Source organism: Pogona vitticeps, chromosome 2 (genome assembly GCF_051106095.1).
Source record: "Pogona vitticeps strain Pit_001003342236 chromosome 2, PviZW2.1, whole genome shotgun sequence".
NCBI classification, from domain to species: Eukaryota; Metazoa; Chordata; class Lepidosauria; order Squamata; family Agamidae; genus Pogona; species Pogona vitticeps.
The window spans coordinates 195,096,003-195,111,464 of NC_135784.1; the positions used below are offsets into that span (position 1 = coordinate 195,096,003).

Genomic DNA, 15,462 nt, shown 5'->3' on the forward strand with positions numbered 1-15,462 from the left:
CTCTTTTCTTTAGCAAGAAATCCTAAGGAAACAGGTGGAGCAGTTTTGTGAGACACATTGCTGGCCCAATCAGCTTCAAGACTGAGTTAATTTAATACACTCATTTAGTCCCAGCCAATGTTAACGAGACACACAGTCAGTACTTCTTTTGAAGCCAGACAATATGCTGAAAGGATTCCCCAACTGTGGCTCCTTAAGAGATAAAAGAGGCTAGACTGCCAGAGTTTAGCACTTCAAAGCAACCGACGGGCCATTAAGTAAAAAGAACGCTACCCACTTTGGCAAGGGAGGGTACTCGGCAAGCATCTCAAAGAAGACATTGCCAGACAAAAGAAAAAGGCGATAATTATTGGGGAAATCCGTGTCTCACATGTGTACCTGAGCAGGCATGCTGACAAGAGTGCATGCATCAGCCAATCCATATAGAGGCAGGATTTCAGAAGATCGATTCAGAAAAAAATTTTTAAAGGATTTTCCTTCTCTTAAAAAAATCAATTGATATCTCTGCAGGGTGGGGCTTTTTTTTAAAAAAAAAAAAAGAGATAGTTTACCTCGAGGCAGGAAGGCTAATTTGGAAGAATAAGAATGAGGGAGAGAGAGAGAGATTCCTAGCAGATTAAACTGCCATGAAAATCCAAATTTTGCTTCTTTCCAAAATCTGCTTCCTTCTAGTTCACAGCATGAATTGATTTTGACAAACTGACTAGTGTACAAACAAAAGTTAAAGCAACTTTAGCCGGAAAGGTGGTTTTTCAAGTAGGAACAGACCCAAGACATACAAGAACAAACATGAATCATGCACAGGAAGGCATGCGTTACCTTGGGACGGAAAAACAGGCATGCTGCGGCGAATGGCAAAGTGCCATTTGTATTTTGTAAATGTCAAACAATTTCACTCCATGGCTGTCAAGTATAAAGACCTGCAAATAGTGGTGTACACCACCTTGACAATAAGCATGACTTAGTTCTATGTCACAACTCACAGCCAAATAAAGCTATTGCTTCCAATTCTCTTTAACTCTCTAAAAGTCCCAAAGGTCGGAGGTACAAACATAACTTTCCTTCAATAATTTTGTTCCCTTGCCCTTTTTTTCCTAAAATTTCTCAGCTAAGTAGAAGAGGGAAATTGCAAGACTGAAAACAGCCATGGATGAAGAAAGAAGAAATAGTTTAGGAAAAACAGAGATAACCTGATGTTGTTCTCACTCTATCCAGTACAAGTAGTCTTTCCTGGGCTAGGGCAATATCTATTTTTAAAAGAAATGAAATAAACCAAATTTTCAATTCTTAAAGTCAAACTGAAGCTCTTTTTAAAAACCATTTGTGTATCCCTAACATTCTTAACAATATATATCACTATAGTACATACAATACATAAACATTAAACAGATGGTTGAACAAGTGATCAGCAGACACAGGCATGGATGTGCAGAGGTATGAACTACATCATATGTGATGTGCGCAGCTTGAGCACTGACAAAACTTTAGGGCTGCATCCTCATGCACACTCACCTGAGTGTGTATCCATTCAAATTCAATGGGATTTATTCCTGCACAAATACTAGACAGACTGCTTTAAATGTGCCTATAGATCTGTCTTTGCCCTTTTTGTGAGCTTCCATTGCACAGAATGAGAAGGCCACAGGAGTTGGAATATAGAAGTAAAATCACACAAAATCCGTGCAAGGACGCCTAGCAAGGTGGGTCCTGCACAGACATTCAAACTGCTTTGTGAGATTTAAAACAGTGGTGTTGATAAAGGTGTCCAGGAACTTTGGGACCAGATCTTTTAAGCAGTTACCTCTAATTCACTTGTAATGGTCTCACGTACAGGTGAATACCTAAGTAGGCCATTATTCCACTATTGCACAAAAGCTCATGGGATCAAGGTACTGAAGGCAACTTTCATTTCAAAACAGTAGAAGTTTCTACGCAAAACAGAGGGAATGCTGCAAGGTTTTGGCCTGGGGAAATTCAGAGAACTGAGCTTTTCTTGTCAATTTTTTTTTGGATCAAATAACTTTCAGTTTTATAAAGGCAACCTGGGGATGATGGGAGCGGCTGAACAACGTACCTTGAAGGAGAAGCTGATATAGCATACCTCCAGCTGTAATTATTGGGTCGAGAAGGAAGCCACATGCTGAAGAGACCTTGCCTCCTGACATCTACAATTCCTCTCCGAGATAAGAATGACTTGGGAAAAGATTGTGCTCATCTTCCAGATAAATTGCCAGGTCACCAAAGGGCACAGAGGGTTTCAGTCATTCTCTTCCCAAATTCTACTGCTTTCCAGCCAAGTGCCTCCATGCTCCAGCCCATCTCAGGTGCAACAAACACAATCAGAGTTTTGGAGAAAAGGCAGCTGAGGTTGGGTGTGCAAGAATGTCGAATAAATATTTCAGCTTTCTAACATCACTTTCAGATACATGGTTGGGTTATTTTTAGTGCTGGAGCGGGAAGCAATAATGCACAAATCTCAGAGCCCATTTTGCTTTCTGCACAATCACAAGTTCATCTATCTTTCATGGGTGTCGTTGAAGACCTGTTTGTCCTGGCGACAGCTACCTCTGGATTGAAAAAAAAAAAAACCTGCCCCACTAAATGGGCAAAGGAAGGCACAGAGCTACCCCTCCAGGGCAAAAGTCTATGTCAGTTCACAGCAAGAGCCGGGACAAGTCCAAACAAACTTTCCGCAGGGACAGAAGCTTCTTTTGCCACAGATGCTGAAGAGCTCTTTATTAAAAGTCTAGGAGCCCAAGGGCACAAGGGAATTCAGTTTACTTGACATCTTTTTCAGCACACGCATCTCTGTACAGGATTGGGGGCGGCGGGGGAGCCAAGCAAGAGGGTCCACATCACTCCCTCTCGTCAGATAACTGGTTGTCTCAGTTACCACCACCCCCTTTCAAAAGAAGACTCTCTGTACTAAGATCAGGTATCCACATGTGTTATGTTATGAGGTTCCTGTGAAACTAAAAAGTCACTCCACAGAAGATGCTGCCTGTTGAGGCTTCTCTGCATCACCATTCTGTGGCTTTATCGCCTTCTAGTCAGGTGATGCTGGTGTGAACCTCTCTGCCACACTCGACATCACAAGCAAGGAATAGGCCATCCGCTCCAAATGCAGAGGCAACAGTTCACCTCCACAATTATCTGCTGATCGTTCTGGGCACAACTAGACAAGAAACACTCATGGGGTGGTGGGAAAGGGGGAGTTAATATGGACTCTTGCTCACCTTAGAGTAGAGGTGGGCAAAGTGTAGCCCTCCAGGTGTTGGGCTGGAACTTCTATCAGCCCTGCCAGCATAGCCAATGGCAGGGGATAATGGGAGTTCTGGTCCAACAATGTCGCTTGGGAGTTGTTGTCCAATAAGCTTGCCTACCAGAGCAGCCATTTCCAACCTTGTTTTTTTTTTTGGCTCATGGCCATAAACACAATATGAAAGAAATAGAAGCCAAATCAGGATACGTAGTATAGGTCACATAACAAACCTCACAGGGTGGTATGTGAATAATTGTTTCGAGTCTGTGGCCCCCTTCAAATGTATCAAGACACAAACCCCACCCCACCCCACCCCTTTGGGAATGGCTGTTCTAGAGCACCTCTCCTCAAGCTGGTGCTCTCTAGGTCTGTGGGAACTGCTCGAAAAATATGCACTTTGAGGTGAACGCAGAGTGCATACCTTCAGTTTTGATTCAGGAAAAGAAAATATGAGAGAGAGAGAGAGGGACAGAGGGAGAAGGAGCCTCCTTATGTGTAATTCCACGAGGGAGGGGTTAGAGAGAGACGACTCTCCTTCTACATCATTTTGCTCTCTCCAGACACATGTAAGCAATCTCTTCAGTCATCGTTTAGCCAGTAGCTGCCATCCTTTCAGCCGTGTGCCTCATCAATCCTCTGTAGCCTGTTAATGGCTTCTGTTGCTCTTCTCTAAACTCCTAATTCATCAACCACATATCTCAGGACCAAGAGGCATGCACAATTTAACACAGATACAGTACCGGAGAGTAAAAGTCAGAACGGTTTTTCTCCCCCTAAATCATTAGCTTGCCCCTCTTCTCAGTTTTCCCAGAGGTATCCCCTTCTGACCCGGCTCTTCACTTGATCTCTGCCCTCCCATAAATTCGCTACAGGCTTTTCTCCATCTGTTTTTCTCCCAACTCGCCACCTTTTTCTACCCATGTTCTCCCAGAGACTTTGCTTTCTAATCCACTGTGGCCTCTGTTCCCTTCCTTTACTTCTAGCAGTTTCCAGAGGGATAGCTGTGTTACTTCATTGCAGTGAGCGCAGTGAATGAGTCTTGTGGTACCTCAAAGGCTGATGGACTTATTAGGGCAGACGGGCCAGAGGCCATGTCTTTCCACTCAGCTTTCTAGCCCTGGCTTCATCTCCCAGCAGGATGACCTCTGCTGTCTTCCTCAAAAAAACAAAAAACAAAAAACAGGGAATTGTCCCTCCTTCTATATAGCTGGTGTTTCCCTCCCCCTCTCAATTCAATTGTTTTTTTTCCTTCTTCCACTAAAGATGCACTGATATATTTTCAGACCCACAGAGACATTTATCTAAATGAGGTCCAGCCCGGGGTTCAAAATAAACTAAATAACAGGGTGTAGCTTCACAGCAGTCCAACAAATGTGGGGACATGAAGTTCCTCGTATATTGATTTTATAGTTTTTAGATTTTGTTTTTGAATGAAAGTTTCCTCAGTGCCCTGGGCGGAAGAGAAAACCATCACAGTTCCTTCTCCAGGCTGTATAAAACTGCCAGGTGATAAACTATTCCATGCAATCTGACAGAGAAGCATAATGTGAAGATATTCTATTTAGTTTTTTTTCTTTTAAAAATACAGTAAAATCCCACACTTCCTCAAGGCACTTAGACAATTTTTCTCTCGCGCAGCATATAACAAGCCCACATCTTCTTAGCTTTAGCTACAAGACTTTAGGAAGGGGCCTTTCAGACCTTTCAACTGTTACTAATGATACTGGGTTAATCTACCTTTGTGTCACAGATGGAGACTGCTGAGACAATAATGGTGTGCCTGTGGCTACTGAGTTCCTGGCGAAAGTGAGAGATCACCCTGAGACTTCTCCCGCTCACTGCACATTCTGTGAAACACCAGCTCGCACTCATTTCCCCAACTGTAAATTGCTCGGACTTCAGACAGAGAACACATTAAGGCACCGGAGATCTATAGGCACCAACCAACACTACTGTACTTTCATGGTTCATGTGAAAGTTGCCTTGGCTGATGTCCGACAGGCTTCAACTGGGTTTGTCTGTGCAAAAGTACCTGTGGGCACAGCAGGGATGATGACTTGATCTGCAGGACTCATTGTCAAGTTGGACTTAAGCCACACTGATAACTTGGCTTGGGGTTTATTTTTTCACCCAGTGCCTCGGACTAGGAACCCACTCACCTCCTCCCTTTTTCTGGAGGGAAAATGTTTTTAATAGAGACTTGGACTTGGGACTTGATAACAAAGATTCAGACTTGGACTTGGATTCAGACCCACAGCCTTGCCAACATTCCTGGTGCACAGAACTGCAACTACACTCTTTGTACAACACAATTGGAGTAGGCTCCAAGTTTAGATTGCAAAAGGAGTGGGGAAAGAAGGTAGATTTCTTGTTAAATACCTTTTTCATCTTTGTGATCTAGCCTCTGAAATGCCTTCCATAGTTGATGATCAGATCCACCCCTATGTATCCTATTTCCTGTTCTTCTTCCACCTCATGCTTTCCCATATGTTGATATAGCTTCAGTTTTCTACAGAAACCAAATCTGGCAAATAATGATCTGTAGTCACCCTAGGTTGCTTCTCTACCCAGAGAAAACATCACTGTAGCATTGTTTCAAAGTGGGTTTAAATTAGAGGACTGGAGGTAAACTATGGTTAGCAGTAATGATAGCTTGCAAGAATCAGACACTACGGCAAAACATGACAAATTTCTTCCCCACAGTAGGGAGGGCAGATGAGAAACTTCAAAGGTACCCCCAGTTGCTAAGCCATGCTGTTCATCAGAGTCGGCAACCAGCACCTTCCAGATGTTTTGGCTTACAACACCGACTAGGCTTAACCAGCAATGCACAGCTGACAGTGAGGGGCATGAGAGGTATAGTCTAAAAATATTGAGAGGGGGTTGAGATGCCATTGATGTACATTACTAGGACAATTAAACAAGAAAGGAAAGAAAAAGTAATAGAAAGCAACGTGAATTACCTTCCCCTTTTGTCTTCTCCGAAAGGGGCCATTTCAGTTTATGGCATCCTTTTGTTTTGTCTCCTTGCAAAATCTTTTTACAGAACATGGCTTTCCTGTCAGCCCAGTTCAGAGTAAAACACACAAAGCACTGATGCAGCCAATGTCACAAAGAGGCGGAAAGAAATGTCCCCTCAAGCAACCTCAGGAGGCTGTGCTAGTTTTATGCTGTTAAAAGTAGATTCTGGAAACAAAGAATGCCCATTTCCTAAAAGTACACCCAAATTTCCTTCAACACAAGGAAAAGTCCAAGAGAGGTTTCAGTGTGCTAATTTTAAAATGTGTACCAGCACCGTATTCAGGAATTAAGTGGGCTCAACTGCCTTTGATTTTTTTTTGACATGAACTAGGGCCCATTCAAACTTTATTACTCGTCTGTAACTTTTTGGTGAGCCAAAAAGAGCACAAATCTCACCCACATCTTTGTTTGGATGAATGGATCACAGAGCTACTTTTTCTATTCTGTTGCCTTAGGAGAAAACTTTTCCATGAGACTGTGCTTTAATGAGGATTCCATTTCCTCAACCTCTAGGTATGATACCAATTTGACCATAATGGAATTTTTAACTTACTGCAATACTTAAATTTGATCTCCTGTTCCGATGACATGAAAGAGTGCTACCTAGAGCCACATTTTTTGTAGTCTACAAAGAGGTCTGTGTGCCTTGTTGAAGGCAATGGGCAAATCTACAGGGGTCCAAGCCAAGCTTCTGAAGAAAGAGAGAGAGAGAGAGAGAGACTAAAAACTGAAACATCTTATATCTCTTCTACTTGGAGTCTGCAATCCATCATGCCTTGCTGGCAGTCCGTTTTCGAGAATCATAGACATTGCATTTTTCCAATTTGGGGGACTATTTGCTTTTACCTCAAATTTCTAAACCATCTTTACCTGGCAAAGAGTTCTGGAGAACTGCAAGGCTGAAATTTTCTTTTAAAAGTGATATGGTAAAATGCATTTGTCAACCTGGAACTTATCACTAGTAATATGTTTTCAGCTGTTTTTAATTCTAATTCATAATCTTGAGTCCGACTGAAGAAGGGTCTTGTCTGTTCTGAAACCTGGATGGCTGAGAGGCATTCTTTAGCTTCTTCTAGTTCCCTTTGTTCAAGCTTCCAAAATTTCTGGCTGGCAGCCACATGTTTGCAATGACATGACATTAGAGAATGTATGCACGTGTAAGTTAAAAAAAACAAAGCGTGCTGATTATATACAGCCCCATAGTGCTTAAAGCACTGTCTGGGTGATTTACAGTTTAATTATGGAGAATATGCATTCCTCCCTCCCCCAGCAAGCTGGGTACTAAGTTTATCAACCTCAGAAGGATGGAAGGTTGAGCGAAGCTCAAGCCAATAGTGAGGATTAAACCTGGGTTGTGAGCAGTTTTGGCTCAAATACTACAGTTTAACTGAAATGCACTAAACATTTACTCTCATACATTTCGGAATGATAAATCCAATGTTGGCTCACACTGTTTTTCTGATAAATCTACATGATTATTATGGTGCCTTTGATCCTGCCAATAGCTGCCTCTGTCTCTGCAGAATTAAGTCTGGCGTTGGTAGTTCTTGAGAGACCAGGACACAAAAGAAATACAAATCTTTGTCAACTTACAGTCAAAACAAAACAAAATGCAATGATCCTTCAAAACCCACATTTGTTATGATGCAGTTATGTGAGGCGAAGAGTCACCTCAACCAGGATCAGGAGAGTGTACCATCCGACTCTCAAACAAAGACAGAAGAGCAAGACACAAGAGTTATAGAAAGGGAATTAAGTAAATTAGAAATAAAGAACGAGACTGAAGGGAGCACAAATCAGGTGGGAAAGGAGGAAGATAAAAAGGAGGAAGAAGGAGGGGTGAGGTAGAAGCATGTTGGGGAAGAGAGGAGAAAGTAGAGGGAAAAGAAGAGCTTGTAGAGTTGATCCAAGAAGACCCTTGGACAGGAGAGTGTGTGGAATTCAAGGTGCCCCGTGAGTACACTGAAAGGGAATGGAGACAACAGATGTATAGAAAGCCACCTTACTGTGGGGAGACAGAGGAGAGAAAGGAAAAGAAAGAATACAAAGCATGCGTAAAAAGGGAAGAACAGAGAAGGGAAAGGCAGAGATGTATAGTGACTCCGGAGACATCCTGTGGCCCTAGCTCCTTCAGACCCCGATGGAGTTCATGGCTTGATAAAGGGGGGACGCTAAGAAGGTTCGATGTTCAATCCACAAATTTGAAGTGGGCAGAGAACACGTCAGAGTTGATGGGTGCCAAACCCAAGTGGTCTCACACTGTTACTAGTTATTCCCCGTTGTCATATCATAAAGAGATACCCAGTTTTAATAATGTTAAGACTTATGATTTATTGTTGAATTTGGATGATGATAAGCAAGACTTAAAAATTGATGCAGACATGTTAAATAATAAACCACTTTTATTAGAGGAATTGAGTGTGATGACTGCTTCTTTGGACAAAGTTGAGAAAAAGGAGGTAGATGACAGGCGTCGAGATCACATTTATCCAATCAAAATTGCTTTAAAATATATACAGTATAAGGAAGAACTGTATGCAAAAAGGGATACATTAATTAAAATAACACAAGAGAAACAGAAATAACTGCATTCTGTTAGGGCAGGCTGTTTGAAAGAAAATGGGTATAATAGGCAATGGATACAAAAATGTTTACAACTACGTGTCTACATTGTTGTGAAAACCCTTCTTAAAAGCTCACACAAAAAGAAGTCAAACCAAAGCTAAAACTGAAAAAAATAAAATTAAAAAGAAGTTGAAGGAGAGATCTATCCCTGAATGGCAGCCTGGATTAGGCCCTCGGGTACAGCCTTCTCATCCCTACCATTCTTGCAGTTCATCATCCTGTTGCTTTGGAAGCTGATGAAGGACAAGTGGTTTCAGAATCCCACATTCCAACTATCTCTGCCTACAGAGACCTCTGGGTAGAGTGGGCGGCATATAAATTCAATAAATAAATAAAAAATAAATAAAAATATTAGTAAATAAAATATGTTTTACAAAAGAAAGAGAAACAGAGAGATGAAGAGACTGTGTTTTATGTTCTTTCTCATCCAACTGAAACTGAATCTGCTTTACCACCTCTGGCCTTCCCCCACCCCCCGGCCATTTTGTCTGGTGGAAGGCTATTAATTTCTTTCCCACTTCAAGTTTAATCAGACATGATACCCCCATTGTACTCATAAAACAGATTTAGTCCCACCCTCTGAAGACAGAAAGAATGTTCCAATACCAAAAACCTTTCCTCACAGCCAGCTGCAATGGTTACCAGTGTCCCCTATGTCATGAGGCAGTGAATCTACTCTGGGTTTTAATCCATCTTTAAATATGATGTCAAGGTGTTGAACCTCGCCTGAGGCATAAGGCTCAGCACACTGGATGACCTCTGTAGAGACCAAACTAAAACCCAGAGCGGCTCCATCATTCTCACAATGTTGGAGTGACTGAACCACCACCAGACAGCACTTGTGGAAACCTCCACAGCCTTCAGCTCCCTGACATCAGAGCTCTGATATTAGAGTGAGAAAAGTGAGGCAGATTAGCAGGCAGACTCCCTCCTAGTCCTAGGAGACCAGAAGAAATTCCTTCCATTACTTACAAATAAAAGGCAACCAAACAATTACAAAAGACAAAAGAAAGCTTCCTGCTTTCCTCTGCCCTGCCAGGATGGCGACAGTGTTTTGGACACCCAGAGAAGAATCAATGTCACCTCTATTTGAATCCAGAGTTAGGATTCTCCTACTCACTGAACATTCAGCACCAAATTTCAAGTACATTTCAATAATACCAAAAACGTCCATGTAAGCATCACGGCCTCTCCCAATTTGAAGAGACCCTTGTCCAGCAGGCCGAGGCAAAGAGGAAGTCACAAAAGCAGCAAAACCAGGGAGCTGGGTTTGTTTTCAGTGTGGAAGAGATTGTCACTCTCGAATTGGCCTCCTCAGCCACACTAGACGCTGTTCCAAGTCCTCCATACAGAGCACATTACCATAGTCTTTTGAGACTGAAGGATGCCTAACTAACTAACTAAGCATCTTTTTGAGAGTGGCCCACCCCATGGAATTTTTCAGGCCAAACAGGCAGGGATGAAATGTGGGCCTCGACAAGGGACCGTCTGGAGTTCCTTAGAGGCCATTACTACACCAAAAAAAAAAAAAAAAAAAAAGATGAGGGCAGAGGGGAAAGAAAATGGAGAGAAACATGAAATATGCTAACTACCCCTCCTTATCCTCTTGTCTTCCTCAGTATATCAGAACCAAAAGTTCCTCAAGGCGTGAACACACATGCTCTTCCTCTGAAGCCCTGCCCATTAAAATTTGGCCATGACCAATGATCAACTACCGATGTAGTTGACTAAGTTATCTGCTAAAGCTGGAAGCCTTAAGAGTATCTAGAACTGCTCAGATTAATTACACAGTAAATAATGATGGTCTAAATCAGGCTTGTCCAACCTGCGGCCCAAGGGCCGCATGCGGCCCAGGTCAGCTCGTAATGCGGCCCAGTGCAATTTTTTATTTTTAAAGAAATTCCAAAGTTTCAAGTTACACTGCCGGTGCTTGCGGCCAGAATGTGGCCAGGGCATGTCACAACAGTATTTTATTTATGTATTTAGTTATTTATTTGATTTATATCCCGCCCATCTGATAAATCTATACCACTCTGAGCGGCTGAGTAGAGGGGGAGAGAGGGAAGGAAGGAAGGAGTGGGAGGGGAGGGGACAGGGGGGATGTGTGACTGCATAGCACCGTCCCCGTCAATAGGCAGACCCCCTCCTGGTCCCATAAAGCCGCCGGAGTAGAAGCTGGCAGCCTCTGCTGTCTAAGATCACAGCTGCCAGTAAGTGCGATTGGAGTGGGGATGCAGAGGAAGGCTAGGGCTGCCCCCCCCATGCGGCCCAAACCAAATGTATGTGCGGCCCAAACCAAATTTTCATCTTCTAATGTGGCCCAGGGAAGGTGAAAGGTTGGACACCCCTGGTCTAAATAGTAGCCATCTATCTGTCCTGTCAGAGACAAGAAACATGTTATTTCTAGACTTCAGTTCCATAAGCCCCACTGCCAAGATAGCCACTGCCCAAGTTGGCTGGGGAATTCTGGATGCTGCATTCCAAAAAAGTAACTTTTCCCCATTTCTGGGAACAGTCTTGATGAAGGGGAGTCATGAAGGAACCCTTCTCCACAACGAACGCCACAAAATGTGTTTGCGCTCCAAAAGGGGTAGAGAACTGGTGCAGAAAGCACGCACACCAAGGGTAGCGCATATTCAGAAGAGCCTGCCGTTCAGCGAGAACAAGAGAAGGCTGGGGGAGCGGGAAAGAAGGTGGAATGAGCAGGTGCCACATAAAGAATGCATTGGAGCACTCTTGCCCCCAACCAATTCGGTGTGACCTTCCCAGATGGGGAGAAGACGGAGGAGGGGGGAGAGGATGCAAAAAGCCGTGGGAGGTTAACAAGCTACAGGCAGTTGAGTTCCTCAGGCAAAAAGGTGCATGTCTGGTTGGAAAGGGGACAGCGGAGAGCCGTGTTTTACGTACGTGCGCGGGAGAGAGAACAAGCCTCTGCACTAACACAGGGGTAAGCAGGTGTCCCTTTGGAATAATAGCAAACAGGCCTCACACAAAACCATTTACACCTTGTCAATTAGCAAGACTTCATTCACAGCTCAATGAGAGGGAAAGAAAGAGGGGGTGAGAGAGAAAACAGCCCAGCTGTCGAAGGGCAGCCAGGCTGCACAATGAGGAGAATCAAGCGGGCAAGCTTCTCCTGGGCTGCAAGTGGATTTCTCCTGAGCCTGCAAGGAGGAGAAGTGTCTTTTTGTAGAGAGGGCGGCTTTATCCCAGCAGCTTTGGACAAAGTGCTGGGCACAAGCGTCTGTGACAAAATCATATTAGAAAGAAAACTAGCAAGGAATCTTGTGGCATCTTAAAGACAAATTAGTTTTATTCATCTCGCAGAAGCTTCCACCGACTGCAGGCCAATTCTTCAGATGCATTCCATGAAAGCTTATCCCAAAGGAAGGCTCTGCTTAGTCTTCAAGATGCCACTGGCATTGTTTTCCCTCTGGGAGACTAACACAGATTCCCCTCTGGAAACTGAAAACAAATTCTATTTGAAGGCTGATTTGGACATCAAGCCAAATCTTAATTGAACAAAGCTCAATGTTAAGTAGAATTTTAAAAACAAAAATACAATAAAGGTTTGTCACCAGTGGCACCCTTCTAGACTATGGGGTTATTCTCAAGTCGGTTATCACAAGCTGACAAATCGCATCTCAACATGCTAGCATGGTGCTGAGAGAAAGGTCCAAGTCAAGATTTCTCCAGCTGAGATTACCTTGGTTGGGGAAATCAGCTCTAGACAAAATCAGTCATATAATGCTTAACCTGTTTCTTGTTCCATAGCTTCCTGGCCAAACAGCCTAGTCCTGATCCAGTTTTGATTGGGGTGCAATAAATGTATGTTGGTTTTTTTGCTGTCCTGATGAAAAAGACACATATTCACAATAGCAGAGATGTCTCTCTTGTACCACAGCTTTCTGAACAGTTACCACAAGGAATAAGTCAATATTAGTTGGGTGAGATATTTCACAGTTATGCCTGTTTGACAGAAAAGGAGGAAAAGTGTTACAGCCTGGTTTCCCAATCAGCATCCTAATACCTGTTACGCTTATTTCACCAAACAAGGACACAATAATTTCGCCTATGAAACTAGCAGGTCTGTCAAGCATGACAGTGCAGAATAGTTTATTATTCATTTTTTGGCTTCAGTTTTATGCTGCCTTTCTCTCAATGAAGGGACTCAAAGAAGCTCAACAAAGAGAAACAACAGGGAACAACAAAGAGTGATAGCCTGTTATAATGTTCAGCGCAGTGAGGAAAAAGATAAACAATACAGAAGAAGAGTGAGTGACAGCCTATCATCCAGCTCAACAGCAAACCAGATGATTAAACCCACAGTGAGAAAACTGTATGTGTATCCCCTTATGCCACTACAAAGTCCCAAAGGACCAACCTACATAGTCTCTGGTGCCTTTCAAGAGGGAATCAATATACAACAAAGGTAGGTGCCAAATGAATGCGTGAAACTGTCTGAAACAACCGACACACACACACACACACACATACCTCTCTTTTTGCTAACAAGCATTCTAGGTTTTTTCCCCCTGTCAAAACAGAAATAGCAAAGATTTCATATACCTCTACTCCTGTCTTTTCCTCCAAAATACAGTGATAACTTTAAGTACCTACTAGTGGTAGCCCTTATAGCAATTTTATCTGGACCCATATGGCCCTACCAAAAAATATGATTATGTTAAAAGAAAGAGGGTTCCTATACTTTGTTACATCTTTCTTCTGACCCACATACTACCTGTACATACCGTAATACTGTAGCTCAGCGTAGACATGAACCCACATGCATAGCCTTTTACAGATAGCAGAAACTTTCTTAACCAGGATATGCCTGTGTCTGGTGTTATTGACCACATACCACTGACAGAACATCCATAACTCTATTCTGGTATTGACAATCAATGTGGTATCCTACATGGAGTGATGCACTAGGGCTCTAGAGACCTGGATTCAAATCCCACTCAAAGACATGGAAACACACAAGGGGAGAGAGTGATATTGATAAAGCCAATCCTTAAATATTTCACACATCTTCAAAATGCTGCTGAGGCTGCCATAAGTCAAATGAACCTTAACACTATATAGTTACATGATTCAGCTAGTTTATCAACCAGTGAGCAGGAGCCCCTCCATTCACTATTGTTGCTTTCTCCACATTGAGAGCAATGTGCCAACACAAGAGAGATTCCTGCTCACATACAGGAACTCCATGACTTGAGCCAAGAAACCCAATCTTCCTTGGCTCTTGCTAAAGGCTCCTTGTTCTGGGTATGAAAGTATGGGGACATGTGATCCCTCAAGTTTCAAGGGTATTAAAGGTTCAAAGCATCACTCTGGATTTTGATGATCAGAGCTTTTAGTCACTTCATATTCTTTCAGAGTGTTCCACAAAATCATTCAGGAGGACAACATCAAGGACTGAGTGGTCCAGGAAAGTACATGTAGAGCTTAAAAGAGAACTTTTTTGGAAGCCATGTCTCAAACTCCCAAGAACTCAATGGCCGGGCTGGCTGGCATATTCACAAAATTGTATTAATTTTAAAAAAAGAAAAACCTATCTAGTGACTGCTTCTATATACATGCCTGAATCTCTTGGGGACCTATCAGTCCATAGACTAAATAAGGCAAGGCCTGGATGTTAGGTTTCAAAGTATGCAAAAAGCGCAACACGATTCACTAATCCCCCTTCTTTTAAATTTTTGCAGATAAGTCAACATGTACTTCTAGCCACTTGCTTCTTTGCCTGTAGTAAATGGGAACCACTTCCATGGAACCAAAGAGAAAAGATTTTGTACATTAATCTACCCTCTTCCCCCTGCTCAGCCTTTTAACCTACAAAGGGTATGTGAGGATAAAAGGGCTACTTTAACAACAACAGGCTAACCACATTTTCTGTACTTATTCGTAAGTCTGCATTGCTACACACATTTATCTTTATTCATTTATTTATGACATTTATAGGCAAACTATTCTCAGAATGACTTCAGGTAGAATACCAAGATAAAACGTTATGGAACATCAAAACACAAGAGAAAAGAACAAAACAGGTCGGGCTAAATCAGATTTAAGTGGCTTCAGAAAACAAAATCGAGATTTGCCTTGTGCTGAAATGTAAGCTTTGCTGGGGAAGATACTATACATTGGATACAACTGGGTCTTTCTGTGGCCGCTCATTCTATCCCATTTAGCTAAAACATCCAGAAGAGAGACCCTGATGAAGATAACTGGGCAATTACCTATGGGTAGAGGCGATCCTTCATGCCAGGGAACATACTGGAAGCCTGTGAAGAATATTTAAAAGGCATTAGACCAGATGGCTTAACTTTTACTTCTGAGGTTATCATAATGAGCGTAAAACAGTATTATAAACTATGATACAAAATAATTACTAGGAGTCAGCATGGGATTTATGAGGAACAAAGCACGCCAAAGCCACCTAATTTCCCCTTCTGATAGCCAGTTGGAAAGCAGTACCCAATGATTAGCAAATAAGGGATCTCAGTAATTAAAGAGATTAGTAAATAATGAATCTCACATTACACTCTCCATGT

At 42.6% G+C, this 15,462-nt stretch overlaps 1 protein-coding gene across 5 annotated transcripts in view; it reads right to left on the reverse strand.

Annotated features, from left to right (window-relative positions):
* Positions 1–15,462, reverse strand: part of LOC110088903 (ephrin type-B receptor 5) — a 160,309-nt gene that overhangs the window by 134,643 nt on the left and 10,204 nt on the right. Inside the window, exon 2 of one of the 5 annotated variants that reach the window (XM_072991837.2) lies at positions 15,148–15,192. The exons of the other annotated variants lie outside the window; for them this stretch is intronic. The gene's annotated coding sequence lies outside the window, so the exon portion shown is untranslated. The remainder of the gene's footprint in view (positions 1–15,147; positions 15,193–15,462) is intronic. 5 annotated transcript variants of the gene reach the window in all.